This window comes from Lissotriton helveticus, chromosome 8 (assembly GCF_964261635.1).
Source record: "Lissotriton helveticus chromosome 8, aLisHel1.1, whole genome shotgun sequence".
Lineage (NCBI taxonomy): Eukaryota > Metazoa > Chordata > Amphibia > Caudata > Salamandridae > Lissotriton > Lissotriton helveticus.
This window is the reverse complement of record NC_136069.1, coordinates 614,444,002-614,461,939: the sequence shown is the minus strand read 5'-3', so window position 1 is coordinate 614,461,939 and position 17,938 is coordinate 614,444,002. Positions and strand designations below refer to the sequence as shown.

At 45.2% G+C, this 17,938-nt stretch overlaps 1 long non-coding RNA gene across 1 annotated transcript in view; it reads left to right on the top strand.

Moving 5' to 3' along the window:
- LOC144771724 (uncharacterized) overlaps nt 1–16,918 on the top strand; it is a 97,401-nt gene extending 80,483 nt beyond the window's left edge. Inside the window, exon 3 of the long non-coding RNA XR_013599448.1 lies at nt 16,757–16,918. This is a non-coding gene — a long non-coding RNA (uncharacterized LOC144771724). The remainder of the gene's footprint in view (nt 1–16,756) is intronic.
- The last annotated feature ends 1,020 nt before the right edge of the window (nt 16,919–17,938 follow it).

Below are 17,938 nucleotides of genomic sequence, written 5' to 3'. Positions count from 1 at the left end.
ATTAAGCGCTGTTATTATCAAGGAGTGAAAACGCAATCTGCCATCCTTAATTAGAGGAGCAGGGCAGGTAGTCCCCACAACAAGTGCAACCCATCAAGTTGCACCACCAGGCTAAACTCTCAGAACTACACCACTACAATTGTGGAGAGTGTGCAAGTAAGAGCAATGAGTCTAAAAACAATGAGTAAAAAAACTGAGCTGCTATCCCACCATTGATTACATGGTATTCAATGCAATTTGTACACCAGGTAGGGATGCCACGTGAAGTGTGTTAAAGAGGTATTTGGAGAAATGCTCAAACATATGTTTCAGATGACACATGCACACAGGCTCACCACTCGTTATGTGCCGGAGCTTGCTCAAAACTAGACCAACTAGGTTCATAAAGATGTGTTGATACAGATCTAAGGTATGTGGGAGGATGCCTCCTGCCTATAACGACATCCACGGAATTTCATCATTTAACCCGCATACATCACTCCGAAGCCTGTAAACCCATTTCTGTTCACACTTAAAGAGGAATTTAGAAATGTCAGTTACAGAGGGAGGTATCCAAGGTTGGTCCAATACAGTCCACGAGATGTCTGAGGGCTGGTGACCCACTTGTAAGAAGTGGTTCGTCAATTTCGTTGCTTGTTTACCACAACGGATTGAACTCTTATGCTCAGAAATTCTGGTTTAGATTTTTCTGGTGGTCATCCCCACATAGTTCAGCTTGCAGGGGCATGTTATTAGGTAAATTAAGTTCACACTATTGCAATTAGTGAACCTCCTCAATTGCCAAGGTCTGTCGGTGCCAATGTCAATGGTGAGTGTTTTCTTGGTTTGTGGACAAGCCGCGCAGCTACCACAAGGATGGTGTCCATTAACTGCTGGTAAGTCCCATAGGGTGCCGACCGATCGGGGAATTGCAGTTTTCGGTCTAGTATGAACCAGCTGGTCTCTCAAATTACGGCCTCTCTTAAAGGCAAACAAGGGGGGAGGTATTGTATCCGTCCCTGTGTTTAGGATCTTCCAATGCTTGGAAACAATATTTTTGATTTTATTGGACAGAGTACTGTATGTGTTCACACAGGTGATCCTCTCTTGTTGTACTTTCTGGGGTAGTATTTCTAACAGGCTTTCCCTGTTATTATTAGCTGCCCGTTTCCTCGCACGACTGATGAGATGTTTTGGATATTTCTTTTCCCGTAGATGGACTTCAAGCGTTTGGGAGTGTTCACAAAAAGCTAACTTGGTCGAACAATTCCTCTGAATACGGAGAAATTGCCCAAAGGGTAAATTATCCCTCAATGATTTTGGGTGGAAACTCTCATAGTTGAGCAAGGAATTCCTTGCCATAGGTTTCCGATATAGTTCGGACTGCAGGCCTCCTCCTGATGCAGAAATTAGCAAATCCAAAAATGGCAGTTGATGTTTATGAAACTCAATCGTGAATTTAAGGAATTGATTCCTTTCGTTCAGCCATGTATGAAAGAGACGAAGTTCGTCTACCGTACCCCGCCATACGACAAAGATGTCGTCAATGTACCTTTTCCATACTCGCAGACACTGTAGATGGGGATTAGTGTCTGCGAGTACGTGTGTTTGTTCAAAAGTATGGACATACAGGTTAGCGAGACTGGGAGCAAAAACACTTCCCATGCTCGTCCCGCTAACCTGCAAATAGATGGATTCTTCATTCTCGAAAAAATTCTCAGTCATGGCCAGAGTTGCCAACGTCATGATAAAACTGACTGGAGTGATAGAATTCAATTCTCTATTGGTCAAAAGACCTTCGATAGCTTCCAGTGTCTCTGCTTGGGGGATAGATGTATACAAACTCTCTACATCAAAGGAAACTAAGAGGTCAAGATCTGTATTGAACTCAATGTCTGGCAAGATCCTAAGGACATCATTAGTGTCCTTAAGGAGGGTAGGCATTTCTCGCACAATGGGCTGCAAGAAGACATCTACGAATGTAGACAGAGGTTCTAACAGCGAACCAATGCCCGAAATAATGCGTCTTCCTGGGGGGGGGGGGGCGTTGTGTCTTGTGAACTTTTGGCAATGTATAAAAGTACGGCATCTTAGGGTTGATAGTGCGGAGGTATTCTGATTCCTTCTGTGTAATCCACCCTTCAGCAAGGCCTTCCTCGACTATGTGGCCTATGACCACAGTTAGTCTCTCAGTGGGGTCACAATCCAGTTTGCAATACGCCCTGGTATTATTCAATTGGCGCATACATTCATCACGGTATGTGTCTGTATCCATGAGGACGATTGCCCCACCCTTGTCCGCTGGTTTAATAACCACGGACGTCAAATTGGCCAGTGTCATAACGGCATCCTGTTCCACTTTGGAAAGGTTCATAAAACAGTTTTGAGGTTGGAGGTACAACTGTCTGAGATCATGGTCCACAGCCTCTTCAAATGTCTGTACCTTAGAAGGCAACCCGGCTAAACTCGGGTTAAAAGTAGAAGGTCTCTTAAGACCAGTGTTCTTGGTATCTGGTCCCTGTGACATAGAGGTTTTGTTCGCAAACAAATAGTGGAGCCTGATTTTCCTAAAGAATTTCCCCATCTCGGTTTGTATGAGGAAAGGATCACCCTTGTTTGTTTGTACATATCCCAGCCCTTTATTTAGGACTTGTTCTTCAATCTGAGTTAAGGAATGATTACTCAAGTTAATCACGAGGCTGATGTTCCCGCCTGTTCCCGCGGGACCTTCTTGCCGTCCCTCAATTCCATTGTTGCTGGGGCAAGGTTCCAACGCACTTGGCCTTGTGATTGGCTTCTCCGCCGGCCTCTCGGGCGTCCAAAGCCCTGTCCTAAAAAAGGCTGCTGATTAAAATCTGGGAATGCTTGTTGTGGTCCGTAAGGGCCTGGCGGAGGAAATGAAGGTGGGCCCCATGGTGATGGTTGCCACCAAGTGGGACAGGGCGGTTGGCTATAGTAGGAATTGTAACCCCTTCTGTTTCTCCTATTGTTGCCACGTCCTCTCGCTCCCCCTTTATAGCTGCCCTGATTGGAAGAGTCAGAATCGGTAGATGTCTCATCCGAGTTAGACGTACCATAGGTGGTCGAAGGTCTTTTGACCAATAGAGAATTGAATTCTATCACTCCAGTCAGTTTTATCATGACGTTGGCAACTCTGGCCATGACTGAGAATTTTTTCGAGTATGAAGAATCCATCTATTTGCAGGTTAGCGGGACGAGCATGGGAAGTGTTTTTGCTCCCAGTCTCGCTAACCTGTATGTCCATACTTTTGAACAAACACACGTACTCGCAGACACTAATCCCCATCTACAGTGTCTGCGAGTATGGAAAAGGTACATTGACGACATCTTTGTCGTATGGCGGGGTACGGTAGACGAACTTCGTCTCTTTCATACATGGCTGAACGAAAGGAATCAATTCCTTAAATTCACGATTGAGTTTCATAAACATCAACTGCCATTTTTGGATTTGCTAATTTCTGCATCAGGAGGAGGCCTGCAGTCCGAACTATATCGAAACCTATGGCAAGGAATTCATTGCTCAACTATGAGAGTTTCCACCCAAAATCATTGAGGGATAATTTACCCTTTGGGCAATTTCTCCATATTCAGAGGAATTGTTCGACCAAGTTAGCTTTTTGTGAACACTCCCAAACGCTTGAAGTCCATCTACGGGAAAAGAAATATCCAAAACATCTCATCAGTCGTGCGAGGAAACGGGCAGCTAATAATAACAGGGAAAGCCTGTTAGAAATACTACCCCAGAAAGTACAACAAGAGAGGATCACCTGTGTGAACACATACAGTACTCTGTCCAATAAAATCAAAAATATTGTTTCCAAGCATTGGAAGATCCTAAACACAGGGACGGATACAATACCTCCCCCCTTGTTTGCCTTTAAGAGAGGCTGTAATTTGAGAGACCAGCTGGTTCATACTAGACCAAAAACTGCAATTCCCCGATCGGTCGGCACCCTATGGGACTTACCAGCAGTTAATGGACACCATCCTTGTGGTAGCTGCGCGGCTTGTCCACAAACCAAGAAAACACTCACCATTGACATTGGCACCGACAGACCTTGGCAATTGAGGAGGTTCACTAATTGCAATAGTGTGAACTTAATTTACCTAATAACATGCCCCTGCAAGCTGAACTATGTGGGGATGACCACCAGAAAAATCAAAACCAGAATTTCTGAGCATAAGAGTTCAATCCGTTGTGGTAAACAAGCAACGAAATTGACGAACCACTTCTTACAAGTGGGTCACCAGCCCTCAGACATCTCGTGGACTGTATTGGACCAACCTTGGATACCTCCCTCTGTAACTGACATTTCTAAATTCCTCTTTAAGTGTGAACAGAAATGGGTTTACAGGCTTCGGAGTGATGTATGCGGGTTAAATGATGAAATTCCGTGGATGTCGTTATAGACAGGAGGCATCCTCCCACATACCTTAGATCTGTATCAACACATCTTTATGAACCTAGTTGGTCTAGTTTTGAGCAAGCTCCGGCACATAACGAGTGGTGAGCCTGTGTGCATGTGTCATCTGAAACATATGTTTGAGCATTTCTCCAAATACCTCTTTAACACACTTCACGTGGCATCCCTACCTGGTGTACAAATTGCATTGAATACCATGTAATCAATGGTGGGATAGCAGCTCAGTTTTTTTACTCATTGTTTTTAGACTCATTGCTCTTACTTGCACACTCTCCACAATTGTAGTGGTGTAGTTCTGAGAGTTTAGCCTGGTGGTGCAACTTGATGGGTTGCACTTGTTGTGGGGACTACCTGCCCTGCTCCTCTAATTAAGGATGGCAGATTGCGTTTTCACTCCTTGATAATAACAGTGCTTAATATTGGGCTAATATGACCACAAAAGCAGAATTTATTAAGACCAATTGTACCAGGCTGTAATGTGGATCCCGGCCGGGATTCGAACCGACTATTATGCCTGCAAAATGTCTGTGAAACTACATTTCCCTTATGGCAAAGCGCGCAGGTCGCGCTGCGGGTGATGTCACCGTGGCAGGCGGACGTCTGCACACGCCCCCAGCCTGACGCGGAAGCAGGCTGTTTACATCTAGACCTCCCGGTACACCGAGTCGGTTCCTCCCCCAGACAGAGCTCGGAGGGACGACCGGTGTACCGACGGATAGGTGAGCGGTCCAGCCTTAATTTAATTTAATTTACTTGTTGGTAACCTTCATTGGAGAATTAGAATGAGGCGAACTGGGTGCGCAGCGGGAGGGATTGAACTAGTTAGCACAATCTCGCCGTCTGTTCACAGAAACGGCTGGGGACAGAAACGAGTGCTTATAGCCCTCACATTTAATATATTGAAGCGTTTCTGCCCTAAGACTTATGGGGAGTATGGCTAATGTTGGAGGGTGCAGCACCAGGGATGACAGTGGTGAGCATAACTACGCTGCTATCGTGCCTAAATTATAAAATGCTGTAAACCTGAATGGGTGGCTGTGGTAGCTTACAGCTCCTTTGAACACACTCTTTGTATACAGAGATGTAATCAGCCAGATTGTTGACTGCTTGGGTTGTGTTGTTTGGCGCTAGAGGTGGCGCATGCTTGGACTGGTTTGCCCGGGAGTACCAGCAGGTGCTATTTACATTAATGATTATCTATGTTATCTTCTTTATAGTGCGGTGCATCCATCTACCTGAGCTCGCGCCAGGAGAGGTGGGGCTTTTCCTTCCCATCGAGTGGGTGAGTGAACCTATGTTAGATACTCAATTTGTTGAGTGGTGACTGACTCAGACAGTCCCTGTGCCGGTCAATAATTATACGTGACTGGCTCTATATGTTACTGTATGCACAATTTGCATGCTATGTATATACCTCACACTGTACCCAGTTATTTTTGAATACTTATACGTTCTCTTCTTATATTTAGGATGGGAAGATGGTTACACAGTTACCTACACTATTCAGGTGATATGGTTCAATTAATTTTGGTTATTTAGCAGTAGCACTATTTGGTCCTGAGGAAGCAGCACGAGATCTCGAGACTCTTTTAGACTGCAGAAACATGTCGACCATATACATCTATTAAGTGGTTATTTGTTACGCCATTCATTTGCACTGTTTTTATTGATTTAGGAGTGTGACGGTGGTTATTAAATTTGTTGTCCCTGAACACTACCTAATTTTAGAACCCCTCTTCTTATTCTTTTCACCCACACTTTTTCACTGCACTGCTATTCAGTATTCCACCAGACACGCCTTCTTTCACATCCTATACAATTGCTGTGGTTTTTCCTGGTACATGGCTTGTTATCAGGCCAGTGCAGGTTTTTTCACCTCTAACAGCAGTAGGCATAAGTGTCAAAAGAGATCCCAGATGATGAAGGGCGGTCTCGATGGTGTACTGATGGGAACTCATTTATGAGAAATTTTTCCGTAATATCTTGTATTTGTTGTTGGGTACTTTGTTAGTGTGTGCAGACTCTCTGTTGGTTTTTGTTGGTGTCAATTCTGTTCAGGGGATTCAACAGCCAGAGTCTTTAAAATTACCCCTGGGACCTCCATTTTGTGAATAGTAGTTTTGTGCAGCCTTCGCTGCAGGTCCTATATTCCTGTACCGTAACTATTTTATCATTTCAACACCTGACACAGTTTACATCCCTGGTTTATCGGTTGAGTGTGTGTTACCTTCGGGCCCCTTTCACCGATCCAATGGCCACCAATCATGGTTTAGCCTTTGATGATGCAGAAATTGATTCCATACTAGCAGAGAATCCGAGTATTTTGGATAATATACCATCGGTCCAATTGACGAGTGATGATGGCTGGGCAAAGATCCTTGTACTTAAGAAAAGCCAGGCAAGGGTCTGCGTCCATGGCATTATCATGGCAGAATACCTTAGGGGCAACTGTGCTCCGAGTGGGTTAATAGTCAATAATGCCCCTCGCCTGTTCCTTGATAATAAAGACTTCTGTAGGGACTGGTATCTCATCGCTTGGAAGTGCACAAGGGATTGGCTAGTTTTAATTATCAAAACTGCCAAAAAGAAAGCTGACGAAATAATGGTTGAAATTCAGACCGTGGAAGGTCAGATCAGGACTACTTTGTCTGGCAAGCTGTTTAATAAAGGACATGATGAAGGGAACAAAACGAGCAAAGAACTGAGGGATTCCATTCTGGTGCAGAAACTTGAAAAATTCAAGAAAGACCTGGCTAAGTTTTCCGCAGAGACAATATATCCCTACACTGGTGACAACTATGTCCCTGCAGCTTTTAATAACAACGGACGTACAGGGGGTTCCACCTATGGTACGTCTAACTCGGATGAGACATCTACCGATTCTGACTCTTCCAATCAGGGCAGCTATAAAGGGGGAGCGAGAGGACGTGGCAACAATAGGAGAAACAGAAGGGGTTACAATTCCTACTATAGCCAACCGCCCTGTCCCACTTGGTGGCAACCATCACCATGGGGCCCACCTTCATTTCCTCCGCCAGGCCCTTACGGACCACAACAAGCATTCCCAGATTTTAATCAGCAGCCTTTTTTAGGACAGGGCTTTGGACGCCCGAGAGGCCGGCGGAGAAGCCAATCACAAGGCCAAGTGCGTTGGAACCTTGCCCCAGCAACAATGGAATTGAGGGACGGCAAGAAGGTCCCGCGGGAACAGGCGGGAACATCAGCCTCGTGATTAACTTGAGTAATCATTCCTTAACTCAGATTGAAGAACAAGTCCTAAATAAAGGGCTGGGATATGTACAAACAAACAAGGGTGATCCTTTCCTCATACAAACCGAGATGGGGAAATTCTTTAGGAAAATCAGGCTCCACTATTTGTTTGCGAACAAAACCTCTATGTCACAGGGACCAGATACCAAGAACACTGGTCTTAAGAGACCTTCTACTTTTAACCCGAGTTTAGCCGGGTTGCCTTCTAAGGTACAGACATTTGAAGAGGCTGTGGACCATGATCTCAGACAGTTGTACCTCCAACCTCAAAACTGTTTTATGAACCTTTCCAAAGTGGAACAGGATGCCGTTATGACACTGGCCAATTTGACGTCCGTGGTTATTAAACCAGCGGACAAGGGTGGGGCAATCGTCCTCATGGATACAGACACATACCGTGATGAATGTATGCGCCAATTGAATAATACCAGGGCGTATTGCAAACTGGATTGTGACCCCACTGAGAGACTAACTGTGGTCATAGGCCACATAGTCGAGGAAGGCCTTGCTGAAGGGTGGATTACACAGAAGGAATCAGAATACCTCCGCACTATCAACCCTAAGATGCCGTACTTTTATACATTGCCAAAAGTTCACAAGACACAACGCCCCCCCCCCCAGGAAGACCCATTATTTCGGGCATTGGTTCGCTGTTAGAACCTCTGTCTACATTCGTAGATGTCTTCTTGCAGCCCATTGTGCGAGAAATGCCTACCTTCCTTAAGGACACTAATGATGTCCTTAGGATCTTGCCAGACATTGAGTTCAATACAGATCTTGACCTCTTAGTTTCCTTTGATGTAGAGAGTTTGTATACATCTATCCCCCAAGCAGAGACACTGGAAGCTATCGAAGGTCTTTTGACCAATAGAGAATTGAATTCTATCACTCCAGTCAGTTTTATCATGACGTTGGCAACTCTGGCCATGACTGAGAATTTTTTCGAGTATGAAGAATCCATCTATTTGCAGGTTAGCGGGACGAGCATGGGAAGTGTTTTTGCTCCCAGTCTCGCTAACCTGTATGTCCATACTTTTGATCAAACACACGTACTCGCAGACACTAATCCCCATCTACAGTGTCTGCGAGTATGGAAAAGGTACATTGACGACATCTTTGTCGTATGGCGGGGTACGGTAGACGAACTTCGTCTCTTTCATACATGGCTGAACGAAAGGAATCAATTCCTTAAATTCACGATTGAGTTTCATAAACATCAACTGCCATTTTTGGATTTGCTAATTTCTGCATCAGGAGGAGGCCTGCAGTCCGAACTATATCGGAAACCTATGGCAAGGAATTCCTTGCTCAACTATGAGAGTTTCCACCCAAAATCATTGAGGGATAATTTACCCTTTGGGCAATTTCTCCGTATTCAGAGGAATTGTTCGACCAAGTTAGCTTTTTGTGAACACTCCCAAACGCTTGAAGTCCATCTACGGGAAAAGAAATATCCAAAACATCTCATCAGTCGTGCGAGGAAACGGGCAGCTAATAATAACAGGGAAAGCCTGTTAGAAATACTACCCCAGAAAGTACAACAAGAGAGGATCACCTGTGTGAACACATACAGTACTCTGTCCAATAAAATCAAAAATATTGTTTCCAAGCATTGGAAGATCCTAAACACAGGGACGGATACAATACCTCCCCCCTTGTTTGCCTTTAAGAGAGGCCGTAATTTGAGAGACCAGCTGGTTCATACTAGACCGAAAACTGCAATTCCCCGATCGGTCGGCACCCTATGGGACTTACCAGCAGTTAATGGACACCATCCTTGTGGTAGCTGCGCGGCTTGTCCACAAACCAAGAAAACACTCACCATTGACATTGGCACCGACAGACCTTGGCAATTGAGGAGGTTCACTAATTGCAATAGTGTGAACTTAATTTACCTAATAACATGCCCCTGCAAGCTGAACTATGTGGGGATGACCACCAGAAAAATCAAAACCAGAATTTCTGAGCATAAGAGTTCAATCCGTTGTGGTAAACAAGCAACGAAATTGACGAACCACTTCTTACAAGTGGGTCACCAGCCCTCAGACATCTCGTGGACTGTATTGGACCAACCTTGGATACCTCCCTCTGTAACTGACATTTCTAAATTCCTCTTTAAGTGTGAACAGAAATGGGTTTACAGGCTTCGGAGTGATGTATGCGGGTTAAATGATGAAATTCCGTGGATGTCGTTATAGACAGGAGGCATCCTCCCACATACCTTAGATCTGTATCAACACATCTTTATGAACCTAGTTGGTCTAGTTTTGAGCAAGCTCCGGCACATAACGAGTGGTGAGCCTGTGTGCATGTGTCATCTGAAACATATGTTTGAGCATTTCTCCAAATACCTCTTTAACACACTTCACGTGGCATCCCTACCTGGTGTACAAATTGCATTGAATACCATGTAATCAATGGTGGGATAGCAGCTCAGTTTTTTTTACTCATTGTTTTTAGACTCATTGCTCTTACTTGCACACTCTCCACAATTGTAGTGGTGTAGTTCTGAGAGTTTAGCCTGGTGGTGCAACTTGATGGGTTGCACTTGTTGTGGGGACTACCTGCCCTGCTCCTCTAATTAAGGATGGCAGATTGCGTTTTCACTCCTTGATAATAACAGCGCTTAATATTGGGCTAATATGACCACAAAAGCAGAATTTATTAAGACCAATTGTACCAGGCTGTAATGTGGATCCCGGCCGGGATTCGAACCGACTATTATGCCTGCAAAATGTCTGTGAAACTACATTTCCCTTATGGCAAAGCGCGCAGGTCGCGCTGCGGGTGATGTCACCGCGGCAGGCGGACGTCTGCACACGCCCCCAGCCTGACGCGGAAGCAGGCTGTTTACATCTAGACCTCCCGGTACACTGAGTCGGTTCCTCCCCCAGACAGAGCTCGGAGGGACGACCGGTGTACCGACGGATAGGTGAGCGGTCCAGCCTTAATTTAATTTAATTTACTTGTTGGTAACCTTCATTGGAGAATTAGAATGAGGCGAACTGGGTGCGCAGCGGGAGGGATTGAACTAGTTAGCACAATCTCGCCGTCTGTTCACAGAAACGGCTGGGGACAGAAACGAGTGCTTATAGCCCTCACATTTAATATATTGAAGCGTTTCTGCCCTAAGACTTATGGGGAGTATGGCTAATGTTGGAGGGTGCAGCACCAGGGATGACAGTGGTGAGCATAACTACGCTGCTATCGTGCCTAAATTATAAAATGCTGTAAACCTGAATGGGTGGCTGTGGTAGCTTACAGCTCCTTTGAACACACTCTTTGTATACAGAGATGTAATCAGCCAGATTGTTGACTGCTTGGGTTGTGTTGTTTGGCGCTAGAGGTGGCGCATGCTTGGACTGGTTTGCCCGGGAGTACCAGCAGGTGCTATTTACATTAATGATTATCTATGTTATCTTCTTTATAGTGCGGTGCATCCATCTACCTGAGCTCGCGCCAGGTGAGGTGGGGCTTTTCCTTCCCATCGAGTGGGTGAGTGAACCTATGTTAGATACTCAATTTGTTGAGTGGTGACTGACTCAGACAGTCCCTGTGCCGGTCAATAATTATACGTGACTGGCTCTATATGTTACTGTATGCACAATTTGCATGCTATGTATATACCTCACACTGTACCCAGTTATTTTTGAATACTTATACGTTCTCTTCTTATATTTAGGATGGGAAGATGGTTACACAGTTACCTACACTATTCAGGTGATATGGTTCATTTAATTTTGGTTATTTAGCAGTAGCACTATTTGGTCCTGAGGAAGCAGCACGAGATCTCGAGACTCTTTTAGACTGCAGAAACATGTCGACCTTATACATCTATTAAGTGGTTATTTGTTACGCCATTTATTTGCACTGTTTTTATTGATTTAGGAGTGTGACGGTGGTTATTAAATTTGTTGTCCCTGAACACTACCTAATTTTAGAACCCCTCTTCTTATTCTTTTCACCCACACTTTTTCACTGCACTGCTATTCAGTATTCCACCAGACACGCCTTCTTTCACATCCTATACAATTGCTGTGGTTTTTCCTGGTACATGGCTTGTTATCAGGCCAGTGCAGGTTTTTTCACCTCTAACAGCAGTAGGCATAAGTGTCAAAAGAGATCCCAGATGATGAAGGGCGGTCTCGATGGTGTACTGATGGGAACTCATTTATGAGAAATTTTTCCGTAATATCTTGTATTTGTTGTTGGGTACTTTGTTAGTGTGTGCAGACTCTCTGTTGGTTTTTGTTGGTGTCAATCATTAGCATCCTCCACTCTTGTAGTGAGGAACTTATCTCTACCTTTACCATCAAAGGAGAGCCACAGTATAGCTGCCCACTGACTTCGGGGAATGCACTGCACAGTGCAGGCCCTCTCCAAAGCAGCCATCCATTTCTGGATATCATCCCCTTGCTTAAAGGGGGGCACTATTTTAGTCAGGTGTTTAGTATCTAAACCCTTCTCTTTTTCTCTTGGGAGATTGCTGCCACCAGTGGGAGCTAGCCCACTTATCTGCTGCTTTCTAGCAAAGGCAAGCTTTTCTTTGGCCAGGGCAAGTTCTTCCCTTTCAATCCTCAGAGCAGCCTGTCTCATCCTAGCTTCATGGTCTATTCTCTGAGGGGAAGTCACTCTCCTCTGTGGAGAGTTTCTCCTCCTCTGGGAAGAGGCATTAGAGTGCAGAGATCTATTGGAGTCCCTAGAAAGAGATCTATCTCTCCTAACTCCAAGGTTAGGCCCACTTCGGGTCAGAACTGGGGGTCCCCCAGTTCCTAGCCCAAGTAAGTCTAAGTTGGCCCTGGTTAGCCTTCTGACTACCTCAAGACCTTTGTCTACCTCATCCCCAGAGAGTTCCTCCTGATCCTCCTCTCCCTCAACTGCAGTAGCAGTGTTGGGGAGGTCTGGATCCCCAGAGGTTCCCTCTAAGGCTGGCATATTCTCATGTAACTGAGAAATCTTTCTGGCATCATATGTCTCTAAGAGACCTATCAGAAAGGGAATGGTGGGGTTAGACCCCTGCTTCAGTTTCCTGGAGGTACAGACTTGTCTCATCTCCTGAAAACTGAGAGCTGCATATCTTGAAGTGACCTGTGGAGGGTCAACACTGACCAGGGGAGTCTCAGTAGATTCTCCCTGGGTAGACATGCTTTTCTAGTGAGGTGTAAGTGGTGTACTTACCTACACTATGTGTTTGCCTACTGATCCCTTGCTAGAGTTGTAGTTTAGGGTGTGCTAGGCCCTAGGAGCTACAACAGCTGGTTCAGTAGAACTCAGAGTATTCTAAGCTAAGTTATATGTACCTTTAGTACTTATGTGATCTTTCACAAGATATTCTTAGGATATGTGTGGTAAAACAACAGCAAGCTCAAATCCCAACCGCTGCTCACCAATGTGAGAAGTTGGCCTGATGTGCAGTGTTCACTATTCTAGTGATCACTATATATCAGTCCAAACAATCCTTATTGATGATTGGTTGTAAGTCAACCTTATAGACCAGCTATCCTAGTAGCATGGATACGAGCAGTCTAAGGCTAAGACTCTAGAGGGCGTGTTAAGCCAGCTGTTTTACCATCACATTACCCCTTGAACACCCAGTGAAAGGACACCACACAAGTGTTATGAAAATAAACAGTGTATTTATTAGAATCACAACAACCCTGTACTCTTTATGAGGACAGGGTGCTAGGCACACAACAAAACTCTTACGAAAATACTTAAGTTAGCACAGTATATACAAATGCCAGAGGGGCACGAAAAACCATATACTCTAAAAGTGGAATGCGAAATTACTAGCAGGTAAGTACAGTACTAATAGGCTTTGGAATCGCTAGGACTTGACTATGGAATCGTTAGATTACTTCTAGGAGGCCTAGGGGACTCGGGTGCAGAGTGTGCACTCTCACGCGAGATGCGGGACAAAGTCTATGGAAGCTAGTAACGCTAAAGTTAGTGTTCACGGGCGAACCCGACCTGGTAGGGAGAAAACGACAGTGGATCCTGACCCTTGGATAGTGAGGCTATGCTGGGGCACCGAAATGCCGAAGTTACCTAGCCCAGGGGCTGCAGCTGCATATGTCTCAAAAGACGTCGGGAATCCTTGTTGCCGGACCAGGAGCCTGGAAGAAAAGATGCTGGCAGGCGACCAGTGAAGATAGTTCGAGTTGATCCAAGCCTGGATCTGGAACATGGATGACACCTGAAAGCAGAGGGGACCAAGTTCGTGACTACTAGCCAGTAGTCAGTGGGCACCAGGAGGGCACCGGATGGTAGTCACCTCGACTAGGTGAGTGGGCGACGCTGGCTCTGCAGATCTCACGGACCAGGAGGCGTTGTCGGCGACCAGGATGGAGAGGCGAGCTGTCCCACGATGGATGAAGCTGTCGGCGTCGAAGTTACCCAGGATTGGGCAACAAGCCTTGGCTAATTCAAGCCCACGCGGTGGACTCAAAATGGCGTCTTGAGTGGACCAGGAGGGTCCGGGGTGCTCCTCTTCTGGAAGGGAGCAAGGGCCAGTCTGGAGCAACCAGACCAGGAGCAGTGATGTCGTCGGGCGTCGTTCAGAAGGCCACAAGCCAGCGGGCTAGTAGCCAAACAATGCGGTGAGCAGCAAAAAGCAGAAGGGCCCCACGCCGATCGTGGAGATGCTGGGGGGCTGATCTTCGGTGCTGGAGCTGCTCAGGGTCGGGGCTTCTCAGACCCCAAAGCACTCACCAGGAAATTACTCGGCGGGCTTGCTGTGCAGAAGTCGTGCAGTCTTGGCAATAGTCGGTCCCTTGAGGTCTCGTCGCACTCACGGTTCTCAGCTTGGCTGTAGAGGTGAGTAGAAGTCGGAGGTGCCAGGGAAGCCGGGTCTTGTCGAGCTGGGCAGTCGGATTCCGGAGGAAGGACTTGCAGCAGACCGCAGTGTTCTTGATGGTGCCTGCGGATGCAGGGTGACTACTCCTTAGTCACAAGGGAGAATCTTGAAGAAGGAAATCTTGAAGTCCTTTCGTAGAAAGTCGTGTCTTGATTCCAAAGATGATCTAATCTGGAAGGGGGCCTGCTCCTACCTTTATCTGGGAAAAGGGGGCTGGCACGCGACTAAGTCCTGCCCTATGGGTGGGACCAGGAGGGGGGTGGTTACACCCCTCTCCTTTGGCGGGCTTTCCGCAGGCCAGGGGCTGGAGTGCCCCTGGAACTGGTTTCAGCCGGCCTATGCACAGTGAGCACCGGGGTGCCACTTGCAGTCACCTTCCTCTGTAGCCCTGCCTACCTGGAATACACAAAACCCTGTCTGGGACGGTGCTGGCACCGCCCCTGGCAGGAAACCCTTTGTCCTTGCCTCCTGCTCTGGGAGGACTCCCAGCAGCAGGAGGGCAGACTTGTGTCTCGGTGGCAGCATCCATTTTGTGGATGCTAAGGCTCTGTCTGACTTTAACCGGGGTTACAGGTTACATACATGTCGTGTCTCTCTAGAAGGGTGGAATGCTAACCCCGTCGCCAGAATTGGCGAGGGGTTAGTATTCCAATTCGTATGACACCTTACTCGACATGTTTTGATAAAGCGATACCAGAGTTGGCATATAACCGCGAGGATTATAATGCACTTAAGAGTATATGGTATGCGATATCATGGAAACGGCTAAGGGATGGATCCCGAAAGCCGCAGACAGGCTCAGCTCATGCCAGAGCACCATCTCACACGATTCCAAGCACTCTGCCTTCAGGATTGTTAAGGCCTGCCATAGGAGTGACTGATAGGAGATCTGTGTGTCCATTTTAGGGTTAGATATAGGTATACTATATCTAAAGCAAAGGCTGATTACACCACCTTGCCCCAGCTGTCGTGCAGCCAGTTGTGTCAGATTTGGATGGCCAGCCAGGGGTGGCATAATACATGCTGCAGCCCCTGGTAGGCCCTGGGTACACCTATGCCCTGGGTACCTAAGGTACACTGTACAGGGACTGATAAGGTGACTCAGTATCCAATTAGATATTTACCTAAGGTACATGGAATCCATTTTACAGAGAGAGCAGTAGGCATGGGGTCCTGAATAGCAGGGCCCCAGGTCAACTAAGTCAGAAAACCAGCAAAACACCAGGCAAAAAGTTGGGGGCAATCATAGTCAGGGATCTACCTTCCTACAGAGGTAATTCTATTTAGCCAGCAAATCAAATAATATGATGCATGTTTAGCACTTTATATATATTTGGTTGCATAGAACTCGCCAAGATCCCTTCTCCCCTCATTCATTTAAAAGTATGTGTTGAACTTGGATTTGTTAGGCTCTGGGTAGAGGTTAATTGACAATCTTTATAAACTGGTGTTATTCGCTTTTCCCCTGCTGCCCACTTTTGAAAATTGTCGTAATAAATGAAGACAAGAGTTCTCAATTCCTCTCCAAGCCTTTAAGAAAAAAGAAATACATTTTTTGCAGTAAACTGAGGGAATCGGGTAGGACTAAATGGCAGGCAATGGGCTGTAAAGGGACAGGCTATGAATCAGGACTAAGACAATATCAAGTGCAACTGTTTGTTTCATTCCCATTTTTTCGTAAACACCAATCTCAACTTTTATTAATTATCCTCTCTATCTTGTTCTTCTCCTTATTCATCTCTCCAAGTTTTATTGTTATCTTTCTTTAACCTTCGCCATGTGGGAACAAGATTCATAATACAGAAACAATTGTGTATGTCTATGTAAATATGTAGATAGTTATGAAAATGTATAATGACAGTTTTTATATGTAAATATGTAAATATTTAATGATGTTCTTGTTGATTGTAGATGTGTCTTTTACACATATTTGATTAGGTACGGTTTCGCCAAACCTCTACATGTATCCAAACGAAGTATAATAATATGGTTAATATGTAGATTTTGAACTACAAAAGCTGAAAATAAGTACATGAAAGAGAAAAAAAGAAAGAAAAAATGAAAATAATAATATCGGTCCGTGCAATGCAAATGTAATATAATCAATAATGTATATATTTTGTGAAAAATTGTATATATCTAACTTTTGGGTGCCTATAAAGTCCAATAATATTCATTAAGTAATTTTTTGTTTTTTGTTTTGTAGTGATGCTAAAAGACGGTGTCCTGATGAAGGCAGCAGTGCCGAAACGCGTGTAGTTCCTATTCTGCCGCTAGTCATCATCATATACATCCGCTCTCTATGTTTGAACTATAAATGTGATTCATGAATGTGAATAATGTGTCATAATGCATCAGAAATTCTAAAATATGGGCACACTGTTCCAAAAATTATTAATGAATTCATTATAAAAAAATATCAAAATAATAGAATAAAGATATATTTTTCTACAAATATTTAATTGTGGACTTACCCTTTTTTGCACGCATTAAGTTAAGTTGTTAAATGTATGTTTGCTATTGATAATTTTCCTAAACTATAAATCAGGACATGCAATAACATTGTTATTTTCTCAAGGTGTACATATTCATTTCTTCTGCTTGTTAGTGCAATCTTTATTTTTTGTGCTAAATGTGCAGAGAATCCATTTGATATTCTCTTTTATTTCCTCTTCTCAATTCTGTGGGTTTGTGGCCCAGAATCTCTCATTGCTACCTGCTGTGCTGGTGGTCTTCCACTGAGTCCAGAGGTTTTAGTGCAGCCTTTCCCCATCATGGTGCCTATCGAGCACACCCAATAATGTGCATTCCTAAATATAATGAGTAATTTACTACAATCTCATTCTTTCTGTGCATTCTGATAACTACAGACCTGTATTTGTTTTTAGATTTGTATATAGCATGGCTTATCACCCGTGAGGGTATCCAGGCGCTGTCCATGGGCACGGCGAGATTAAGTGATTTGCCCAGAATTACAGGATGTTGAGCCAATCCCGAGGCTAGAACCCAGATCCCCAGCTGCCGTGTCGGCAGCTCTGATGCTGCACCCCATCCGATCCTGCAAAAGTACACGTTCTCCGGGCTATCCCTTCACCCCGACAGTCCACCTAATCTGACACAGTCACCTTAAAGAGACTTCCCAATGGCAGCACAGCAGCACATTGCTGCTCTAACTACAAAAAGTACTAAAATGCCAAGGGGAACCAAGGACTTAATGAGGTACAGTGGCGGCTTGCAGCGGGAGTGCTGCGGATGGTGGGGCGTGGTTGGGGAGGGGCGTGGTTGGGGAGGGGCGGGGGAGAGGGTTGTGGACTCGAACATACAATGGAACGGAGTAAAGTAAGTAAATAAATAAATAAATAGAACTATTTACCTTGCGCGCGCTGCA